Source organism: Parambassis ranga, chromosome 5 (genome assembly GCF_900634625.1).
Source record: "Parambassis ranga chromosome 5, fParRan2.1, whole genome shotgun sequence".
Lineage (NCBI taxonomy): Eukaryota > Metazoa > Chordata > Actinopteri > Ambassidae > Parambassis > Parambassis ranga.
Genome location: NC_041026.1, coordinates 1,927,796 through 1,939,532, shown reverse-complemented (window position 1 = coordinate 1,939,532; position 11,737 = coordinate 1,927,796). Strand labels below are relative to the sequence as shown.

Here is an 11,737-nt window from a genome sequence, read left to right as displayed (position 1 = left end):
ATGAAGGTAGAAGAATCAGTCTTCTTCCACATGTAGTCAGTCGTACTCATGCCCACTCAGACCCTCGGGGCCTCTGCTGAGCCTCTAAAACCACAACCCGGCTGCTACCCAAGAGCCTGGATCCATCAGAGAGGAGCGGACATGGCTGAAACCGGGTCCAGGACCCAGTGAAACAGAGAGAGGGTCCACTGTAGGTCCTGCAGCTCCAGGGTTTAACACACAGAGAGTCTCTTCTTCTGTGGTTCAGCAGCAGCTTGATTCTGAGGATGGTTCAGTGCAGCTTCATGGAAACATGTAGCTTGATTCTGAGGGTTTAGTGGATCAGAGATCAATAATCATCTCTGATCTGTCTGGAAAAGCTTCATGTTGATGGTTGGAGGAGGCTTCAGGCGCCTGTTGGTCTGTAGAGGAGCGAGCGTCCTCTGTTGAAATCTCTGTTGTTGTAAAGTCAAAGTTCAGCTGTGTTCTTGTAGATGTGCTGGAACTCTGCATCTGTGGACTGATGAACTTTCTGCCTCACTTCAAGCAGACAGCAGCTGATCACAGGTTCCTGTCAGCAGGTGGCGCCACAGAGTCGCTCCTGAAACACCTTCAATGGAGCCCAGCAGTCTGAATATGATGTCATCATCTTTCACAGGATCAGGTGTGTTTCCTGTGTCAGTGGACTTTGTGTTGTGGTTCTGTTTTCTTTGGTGTGTGTCACTGTTTGTATGAATTTATATCTTATGCAGCTGTTGTGTTTAGTTTCGATTTAACCCCTAACTAGTAACACAGTGTTTGCTGTGTGGTGGTTTCTTCTTATCAGGTTTACATCACAGCCTGTGTATGTGAACACACCTCATAAGAAGTCCCTGAAAACACATCACCTGACAACTTTAATAACAAAGTGAAGTAACTTCGTGGTCAAACTACCATGTCAGCAACACAGAGGGTAAAGAAAGGGTTAATAGCTGCTGCTTCTCTCTGTGCTAGAGCCCTCTCTGCTTTCATCCTCGTACAGTTTCCCCTTCTTGGTTCCTTCAGCAGGTCCTCCACACTGGCCCTTTCATGGCAGACCGTGGCCCCTGACTGACTGGACCCTGCAGTCCCTGTCCTCTGCTCACCAGGTAGTTAACCACAGCTCATCGCTGTTGGTGTCTGTTTGTTTTCAGTCAGTCTGTGGATTCTTCCAGCTCTAAATAAACACTGAGATTATCATCAGATTATATTGTATATATAGTTTGAATACATCAGTGTTACCATCTACATATATATTAAAATCCATTCCTCTGTGGGATCAATACACTTTAACCTTTGGGGTTCAGATCAGAGTCAGAACTGTTTTTATTGATCAACGTTCAATATTCACGCAGCAGTAGAATCCTTTATGACGTCATCACTGTCCGCCTCCGGCTGCTGTATGAGCAGCGGTACGTCACGACGTAAAACCTCAAACACTTTAATATAGACGAGCTGAAACTAAAGAAAGTCCCATTCACAGATCACGCTGTAACAACGACGTGTTAAAAAAGTACTGACCTGGAAGAGGAGGAGAGGGGCTCATATTCTGAGATTAAAGTAGCAAGTTTTCGTGAAAAGCTCAGATAATCTCTGACATTAGGCCTTAAATCTTAGATCTGGATAGACGCTGCTTGCTGCGGGGCAGGCGGGTCCGTGTTCTGGCCTCTGACCCGGTCATCGTACAGGGAGCAGGGATAAAAGGAGGACGGCTTCTTCCCCGGGCCCAGTGTGGGGTCCATTGAGCTTCTTTACACACGTTGGGCTGATAAAGTAGTACCGGGCGGGTTCGTAACATCTGAGCTGCTTTTCACAGCATTTAGATTTTTAGATATTCCAGTTTTCATTTTATGCAAAAAGTAAATATCAATGGATTAATTGAAACAAAAACGGCGCTGCCCCCCCCCTCATATTATCAGATACTTTTCATGATCAGAACAATGTTCGGTTCTGTCTGAATCATGTGTGAAGAAGTAATAATGTGTGTGTGTGTGTGTGTGTGTAAGGAGAAACGGGGACTAAGTTAAAGGGGTCATTTAACGTGGGTTGTTAACTGGTCTTTAATTATTATTATTATTATTATTATTATTATTATTATTATTATTATTATTTTCGTTGTTATTGGAGGATACCTGCTGATGGGGGCCTGTCCCATTGCTCCTACTGGCTCAGGTTACATAATGATTTGCTCGTGCTTGGTTTATTGTTAATATCTGTTATTGATTGATTTCGTTAAATATTTCGTTAAATATTTATTATGACGTGTTCTTTGTTGGGAGGTTCTGAGTTTCTCGTGTTCTGTGTGCCCTCCTGACGGTTTGCTCTCTTGCTCCCTTCTTTTAGAGGCCGGCGGTGGTGGCGGTGCGGTGCCAGCAAGTCCAACTATTCCTTCTGCTGCATTTAATTATTATCATTGCACAATAATTAGGGCTGTGGAAGATGAATCAAGCATCAGGATTAATCCGATTAAAATGTTGACACGATTAACGCGTCATTATCTCCTTAATTGGTTTGTTCTTCCAGACAGAGTTTTTTCCTCAATAGCATGTGTTTTTACTGAAATGTCCAGATTAACTGCGTTTAACGCTATGAAATTCTGAGATTCATACAAATGCTAATTGTTTGACAGCCGTAATAATAATCAGTAACAATCGCTTCTGTGTTGTGCAGCATTTAAAGGAGGATGTGCTCAAACAGACTAATGTGGTTTAGATTACATTACTACGTCACATGTTTAACTCATAACTAATACATGTATCGATGTAGCTGATATATTCCACTATTATCTGTATTGAAATATCTACATTAAACAGGGATGTGTATCCCTGAACGCACTCGATCAGCCAACACTGAAAGAAATGACTTGTAAGATTTACTTAAAAAAATTTCTGTAACAATTTGCACGAATATTTTTTAAGTAAATTTTAATGCTGCAATAATAAGTAAGACTTACTTTGTAGATTTAAGTACAGTTTACTCAATACTGGTAAGTTTAGAACCTACTTTTGTGAATATATTAAGTAAATGTTACTTAAATGCATTTAAGTTGATATGTTATTTTTATTTAAAAAATTAAGTAGAGTATTATTTATTTAATTAATGTGATTAAAACATTAAGTAAATTTTACCTTTTAGTTATGAAAGAACTAAGTAGAATTTATTTCTTTCTCCCTATTTTATTAATTATTTACAACAAATTCTAATCACTGTAATTAAAAAATGATGCATGAATTTGATAAATGTAAATGACAAATCACAACACACAAACATGGCCAAATACCTTTTTTTTTTTTTATTGGAACTTTTGTGTTGAACAATTTGATCTAAGCATCCATAATTGTAACAGTGGCCACAGTGGCATGACTTATATCAATTTATAAAACATTTACCCACTGATTTAGACCGGTCATAGAAAAAGGACAATGGTACTGGAGGCTGCTGATGTTTCAGTTTCCTTGTAATAACATAAAGTTACCAAAAATAAGAAATTGTCACTGGTTTTGACCTCAGCATAAAATATGAAATGGTGTGTATGACATGAGACATATCTGATTGACAACAGTAACAATACATAAGTCTATTAGTACCTTGCTTTTAAAGACAGTTCTGCAAGACTTCAAATGTGTAGGGGAGTGGTTGAGTGTAGTCAAACTTAAGTGCTTAAATAAGTCCCAATGAGGAGCACACATGCCACTACACCCCTGCCTTCAAGAAGGATGGAGGCTTCCACTGGATCCTCTGCTTCCACTTCATGGTACATGAAGATCTTCAGGATGTGTTCCATGTCTTCCACCCAGCAGCCCACCTGCATACAATGTACAACACAAATTAAAATGCATACATTTAAAAATAGAACTTATTGTTCTTCAGACAGGAACCATCCATGCATCATTAAATAAAGATTAGATCACACTAAACAAAACAAATTTATTTTCCAATCAGCTGGGCCTATACAAATAGAACATCTTGATACACAACATCATTGGAGGGTGTGTGGAACAAGGATGCAGATCTCTTGCACATTACAAAAGATACGTGTGGAAAAATGTTAATACAGCTATTACAAAGATTTAGGGAAAAGTTGCAAACAACTGGACAGTGATGAGATTAGAAGATTTCTATTTACCGTAACTAAGATTGTACTTGCAAAATAAAACACCATTTGACAATCATGCCTGACAGTTTGGGAACATTAAACACGTTACTTACCAGGCAATCTTTAAAAAGTTCCTCTTCTTTTACACCAAGGTACAGTCTGAGGTCCCAGAGAGCAGAGTCATGTCTCATCTCAATCCTCTGGGGCTGTGAACAGATGTTTGTGTCAATATTAAACCATAATTTATATGCCATGAACTGTCAAATGTGAAGAGAAGAGCATACATTTGCAAAGACCAGTAAGACCACTGCAGACACCAGAAACCAAGCTGGATCCATACTCCGCGAGACAAAGAGCGGAGAACGCGCTCCACGGGTGGTAAGAGATACAAAAAAAAGGTATTTTCCGCACTGAGGTACCATACTCCGCGAGACGCGTGTGTGCAGAACTCCTCATACGGCCCGCCCACTAAACTTAAGGAAAGACTTTACTGAGTTTTTAACACACCACAAGGACTTGTGCCATGGCAAGAGGGCATTATACAGAGAGGGTGCCTGCAACAGCGTGAGATGTCCGGCGATGAGTTGTGAAAATGCGACATTAAAAGTAACAATAGCAAAGATTCAGTGTTTGTGCCTTTATGACCACATTTGCACATCTACTGTGTTCCAATGTGCCTGCCATACTTCAAACTGTCCGGTGATGAGCTGTGAAGATGCGACATTAAAAGTAACAATAGCAAAGATATACAGACATTGTTAACGAGCCTATTATGCCCGGGTATGTAGGAGTATATAGAATGGTAATAACAGTCACCATCTGGTATGTGTGAATGGCTGTCTGGAGTTATTGGTGACAAATCACCCTGACTTGCCTTTCTTTCTTTCTTTTATTGCTCATCATGCAAAACCGGTATGGTCTTATCTAAATCTGTTGAATCAGTGCTGTTTACACACCTACCTATATACCTGGAGAGGCTCTTGCGCTTCTCCACTTTCATCACGCCCACAATAAATTCCGACCAATCACAGCATGGTTGCCGCACAGCCTTGAAAGACAAAGTTCGGCCCGGACCCTGTGCACAGGAGTGCGGATCAGCGGGCGGTCAGAGACAAAAAATGACGTCATTTTGTGGGCGTAACGTCTGCAGGGGGGAAAAATGTCTTTGTCTCGCGGAGTATGGATCCAGCTTAGCCTGTCCCAAGTCTGTCCCAAGACCTCAGCTGTCCACTGCCTGGGCTTGTGTTAGAAAAGACATCACCCTGTGAATGAACAAACACCACATGTGTGTTTTAACAATATTACAAACACTTTATGTTGCATTAAGCCGATTTCCACCTACCTGAATGACAATGTTTTTACAAGAGGGTGCTATCCAGCTCTCTGTTGACACAAACACAGATTACAGATTAAAATAGTTCTGTCAATAATTACAAGTTCAAAAATAAATTAATCATTTTTAATACTATTTATAAGACCAAATTCCTTTATTTCAAACAGTGCAAAAGGCTTAATACTGAAAACAATATGACTACAGCTATTGTTGCAAACGTGCCTTAACGTACATGTAGAACAGCTAAACAGTAACAGACCCAGGGCCAAGTGATGCCTCTTGCTTGCAAAGTGTGCGTCTGTACAGCTGCTCCAGTGAGGCTTGGGGAGGCTGCAGGCTAGCAGCTAGCTTGTGTTAACATTCAAGTGATACTTCATCACGTCAACAGAGCTGGTGCGCATGGGGTGGGGTGGGGGGGGGGGGGGGGCGACACGTTATTGTCAAAGGCAATAACTGACGGTAGTAGTTTTTTAACACGTTCGCTCCTTCGTTTTAATCTGCAGTACTAATCTTCATACTTCTCCCTGACATGTTTTACTGTGCAGTCTCAGTGTGGACGGGGCTAGTCAGACCTTGGGAGCCTCCCAGTGACCGCACATAACGTCCACAACACGGCCTGTACCACACTCGCTGTCGCAGCGGTGCGACGTGGCTCGGTTGCCACACATTAAAAAGAAATATTAAGGACTCACCGTGTGCACCTAGCTAGTTGTCAAACTAGGCTGCATATGTTTTAAACTCATGAGAACTGTCGCTGCCAAAATGCCTCTGGTTGATCTGACCAGATTATTTTGCACAATAAGCACAGTACATACGTATTCTACAGTCACAACTGTAAAACAGAAATACTTACATTGAACATGAGTATATCCAGCCGCGCAGCTCCTCCACCACAACCATTGTGTGTCCGTTACAATGTCGTTCAACTGAGCATGCTCCGATTCAAACTGCTACCTACACTTCTGGATTAAACATTACTCAATACTTATAGTATATGTGCAGTGAATACAAATTAGTTAAATACTATGCTCAAATACATAATAAAACTTACTCTTTTCATACAGTTCGATTGTTACATGATAAAAATGAGTATATATTTATGTTTTTAATTAAGAAATTCTAGTATTCTCTTGATTTTAATATTATTAAGTAGAAAATGTTACAGGTAATTTAGTAAATTTTAGAGTCCGTTTTTTCAGTGAATGGGCCAATCAGAAACTGGATGCCGTCACGTGATTTACGGGAAATGGACTATTGAGCCTATAAGGGCATGCCCACCCCCATGCGGTGGGATCTGGAGCAGGCTCTGTGCGCTGGATGTGTTTATTTCAGGCTGCGCTGGGAGCGGCGGGATCCTCCAGCTGCCTGGATTTAGACCCTCCTGTCTTTCTCCTTCCTTCTGTTTTATTCCTCTCATCATGTAATAACTCCATTTGAGAACTTTTAACTTTATTAATTGATCCATTGTGTTTGTATTAACCTGCCTCTTACAGATTAATTATTATGATTATTATTATGTCATTGTTCATTCATTCAGTTTCCATCATTGCTCACACACACTCTTACACATTAATATTCATTTATTGAACCACAGTATTTTTCCTTCTCACATATATATTAGACCGAATGTATACCTGCATTACAAATTACACACCTATGTTTATTTATTTATTTATTTATGCTGTAAATACTGGTTATTACTGTTGAGCATTTTCACCGCTAGAGGTATATTTTTACTTTGCTTTGTGTATATTTTGCTGCTGCAATAGAGAAGCTGGTTAATATTAATATTTAGGCTGAATTCCGTTTGATCACATCATCATCTGAGACTGCAGCCTTCATGTCCCCGTCCATCCTGCTGTTTATATTATCAGGAACCAGTTCCCATGTTTTTCCTGTCAACCAATCACGTCTCCTGTCTCTGAGAACGTTCTTAAATCACTTTGAAGATGAGAGTCCTTACTAAGATTTGTAGTCTTCATTTTCAACCGCAAACTTTGTTCCTGCTCGTTCTGATCTGTAGCTTTTTATGAGTTCAGCGTCATTCATAGTTTGGAGAACGTGTCTCTCTGTCGCTCCGTCATGTTCTCCCTGTTCAAGGAACGATGAAACCTCCTAAAAGTCGTCCTCTGCACTCTGAACAGCTTTTTACCTGAAGACCTCTTTCATCTTTATAGGATTTAGTCTTAATTATAAGAACTGCTTAGAAAACGTCATAATAGATTCTGTCATAAGAATTTTCTTAGAATGTCTCCACTAAGGGAAACTCTTAGCGCTGAGAGTCTTTGTGAATACGGCCCCTGTAAAGGAGATGAGAAGGAAACGCCTAACAGGTAGCCATGTGTTCAAATTCCCCTGCTTCCACATGTTTGTGTGCGCATCTGTTAACCCCTCCCAGTCTGGAGCGATATACACACTGTGCAGTCAGAGAGAGAGAGAGAGAGAGAGAGAGAGAGAGAGAGGGAGAGAGAGAGAGAGAGAGAGAGAGAGAGAGAGGGAGAGAGAGAGGGAGAGAGAGAGAGAGAGGTCGGAGCGCACAGCAAACCTTGCTGGAAGTAATGATGGCGTCTCCTTGGTCTGTATGTTTTTATCTCTTTATCCTCTTTTTTTATCTGTGTGTGTGTGTCTTATTGTTTTTATGTCTGTAAAGTACTTTGTGTTACAGTATTCTGAATGAAAGCTGCTTCATAAAGAGTTTTGATTGATTGATAAAGTAGGAACACTTTGCTGGCTGTCAGCTAGATTTATCAGTAACACAGAAAAAATAGAGATTGTTTTTTTTTTTTATTATCATCATTTAGCAGCCTCTCTCTTCACTTAATGTCCACAGCACCATCACACACTGGACTGGGCAGCTTTATACTGTAAAATGTAATTTAACTACACATTGTTATTTTTATTTAAAGATCTCTTTCTGGATTATTTTGACCTGTTTATATATTCTAACATGGAAATCAAGTATACACACATGTTGTTGGATTAGAGTATGTAGATCATTTTGACTCGGTCACTGTGAAAAGTAGCTCGCGAGCCAAAATGCTGTGGACACCCCTGATTTAGGGGAACTCCAGGGTTGATGGTGGAAAGTGAAAACAGCACGTTAATTCAGGATGGTTATGAGTTCTTTACTGGACACTGATTTCTGCTGTGCAGAGGTGTTTCAGTGCAGACTGTAGATCTGTTTGGAAAAAGTGTGACTGATGGTTTTTTAACTTTGACAGCTTCCCTCACATCTGTCTGACTGAACCTGATGACTCTTCACCTCTGTGTCCTCTCACAGAGAGAAGATGATCCTGCTGCTCCTCATCCTCACCTCCTCAGCAGCAGCACTTGAAGTGAAGGAGACACAGAGCTCCTATCAGGCGGAGGAGAACCACCACATCACACTGGAGTGGACGTTCACCACAGACACTGAGACCAAGTCTGAGGACATTTATGTCTACTGTGATCATTTAACCAGACAGAAAGCCTCAGTCCTGTATCTGGTCCATGCTGGTGTTGAGCTCTCAGAGTCTGTGGATGAAGGTTTTTCAGGAAGAGTCCAGAGTGACACAGACGCCCTCAGAGAAGGACGAATCAGACTTCATCTGTCCAGACTCAGGACTGAAGACTCTGGTCTGTATGTGTGTGAAGTGACAATAGCTGCAGTGACCCGCTTAGCCTCCTGTGAGCTCACAGTCTCTGGTGAGTAAGTTAAAGCTGCTGTCTGCTGAGAACTGTCTGATTTCTTTCAACAAGTCTCAACTCACATTTTTGTCCTTTACAGCAGCTGCTGCTCAGACACACAGTGACAGACCAGCTCTGAGTCCAGCAGCAGACACAGGATGGACAGGACTCATCCTTGGATTGACAGCAGCAGGAGTAGCTGCAATGATCATCAGTGCGGTTTTTGTTTTTGGAGAGAGACTGCAGTCTGGTGTCTCAGAACAACCACTCAATTACCATGTTGTTCCTACGAGAGGAACTTGAATAATTAATATGAAATTATATCAACAGCACGTGACGGATTACAGAATTAAAGCTGAAAGCAGCATTGCTGGCCCTCGCACACCTTGCGATCCGAGGGGCCATTGCTTTGCCCTCTCCTATGCTCTCCTCTCCTCTCATTTCCAGATTTACAGCAAATACACGTTTAGAAGACAAAGTTCCTGTTGCCAGTAGGTGGCGCTATGACTGTATCATCCTAATAGCATATATATATGTTCAGACTCGGGTCCATAGCAGCACTGTAAGATTTTGTCCACATTGCATGAAGTATGTTGGTGGTACTGCAGAAAATATAGTGTTTCTTTGTAATGGTGAATGGTCAACTTTGAGGCCACGACCCGGCCACACCGTAAGACTTTTGAAAGAGTTTTGAAATGCGTCTATTCCCTATGGTGTCCTGAGTGGACACAGTAAATTTCAGCTCCATTGAATGAAGTATGAGAGGCGTGAAAAGTTTTGTAGCAGGGTCACAAATTGACAAAAATTGCCAAAAAAGTAAAACACTTTCGTGTTGGGTTTGGAGGGGGGGTCCAAGAGACTTTTTTGTGCATCTGGAGGTGATACATATGTGTGCCAATTTTAATGTTGCTGTGTCAAACTGGCCAGAGGGGCTACGGTACATGTTAGAGCAAAAAATACAGGGGCACAGTGAATTTCAGCTCGATTGGATGAAGTATGCGAGGTGTAAAAAGTTTTGCAGGGTCACATATCGCCAAAAATGACCAATTCAAAATGACGGACTTCGTGTGACTTTTTTGTGTGTCTTGGGGTGAAACCAAGCGGCAACCTTCGGGGCTCAAACTTAAAGCCCATGCGGAAGTGTCAAAACTTGTAATTCACGCCGCAGCCACTGGGGGCTGGCTCCAAAAACTAGTCATTTCCCATAGACTCCCATGTTAAAATGGCCGAATTCACAGCAGGAATGAACATGTTTACAGTCTGGTAGAAAAAAGCTGTGTCAGCAGCTGGACTTTGTGGAGACAATCTATCCATATCAAAGTCAAAGTCAGCTTTATTGTCAAATCTGCTATATGTGCTGGACATACAGAGAAACTCCTCTCAGCTGCTCTCACTATGCGATGAAGCGTCTTCCTGCAGGTGGCGGTGCAGGCTCCGTACCACACAGTGATGCAGCTGGACAGGATGCTGTCAACAGCCCCTCTGTAGAAGGTGCACAGGATGGAGGGAGGGGCTCTGGCTCCTCTGAGCTTGCGGAGGAAGTAGAGGCGCTGCTGTGCCTTCTTGGTCAGTGATGCAGTGTTGGTAGTCCAGGAGAGGTCCTCAGTGATGTGCACACCCAGGAACTTGGTGCTGCTCACCTGCTCCACAGCAGCACTCTTGATGGTCAGAGGGGTGTACTGACTGTGTGCTCTCCTGTAGTCCACAACCATCTCCTTTGTCTTCTCCACATTCAGGGAGAGGTCGTGGTCTCTGCACCACTCGGCCAGAAGGTGCACCTCATTCCTGTAGTTTCTTTCATCTCCACTGAAGATGAGACCCACCACAGCACTGTCGTCTGTATCCATATGTCTTACTATGGAAATATGTGTGATGTTACTCCTATGATCTCATACATGATATGTTACTGTCATATATGATGTGACTATCCTAAGATGCTTGTGTGTATTCTGAGAAGCTGCGCCTGTTAGATAACACAGGGTGTGAGAAGTGAGAGTCTTAGTGTTGATGTTTGGACTGATGATAAGAGCAGTGAGCTCTGTGTCTCCTGTTATGATGCATTACAGTGTTCAGACTGCACTTTTATTTTCTTACATGAAGAACTCTGTCATGATTATAGAGGCATGTCTGACGTGTGTTTCAGTCTCTTCATCCTCCTCCTCCTCATCCTTTAACTCTTTCAGGCTGTGAACCTGCTGAATCAGCATGCTGCTGTGCTCTAATAAAGACTGTAATGAACTGTTCAGTGTCTGTGTCCTCAAATATGCTCCAGAGCTTCTTCTGTTCTCATGAAGGTCTTTTTAGAATGACTCTCTGGCGCCACCTGCTGACAGGAAATGGATGAGCTGCTGTGTGGGTTAAGGGGAGAACATGATGAGAGCAGGAGGTCAGAGGTCACTGCAGCAGACTGCTGCTGTGTGACTGTAGAAGAGCTGCCACAGTCTGCAGCTCCTCTCTGTGGGTCACACACTGAACTGCTGCTTTGTTTCTGTATGTGTTTTCAATACCTGCTGATAATGTGTCCATATCATCAATACAATGTGGAGAAGGCCTCTCTGTGTAAATCAGTTCATCAATACTGCTTACACTAAACAGAAAGGTTAGATCACATGATGATTTATTTCTGTATACAAGGATCAATAAAG

At 42.0% G+C, this 11,737-nt stretch overlaps 1 long non-coding RNA gene across 1 annotated transcript; it reads right to left on the bottom strand.

The window, feature by feature from the left end:
• Positions 1–5,164: 5,164 nt before the first annotated feature.
• Positions 5,165–6,617, bottom strand: LOC114435285 (uncharacterized). Its single transcript, XR_003670562.1, has 3 exons — positions 6,280–6,617; positions 5,436–5,476; positions 5,165–5,355 (listed from the first exon to the last, which is right to left on the bottom strand). It is a non-coding gene; the product is annotated as an uncharacterized LOC114435285 (long non-coding RNA).
• Between the last annotated feature and the right edge of the window lie 5,120 nt (positions 6,618–11,737).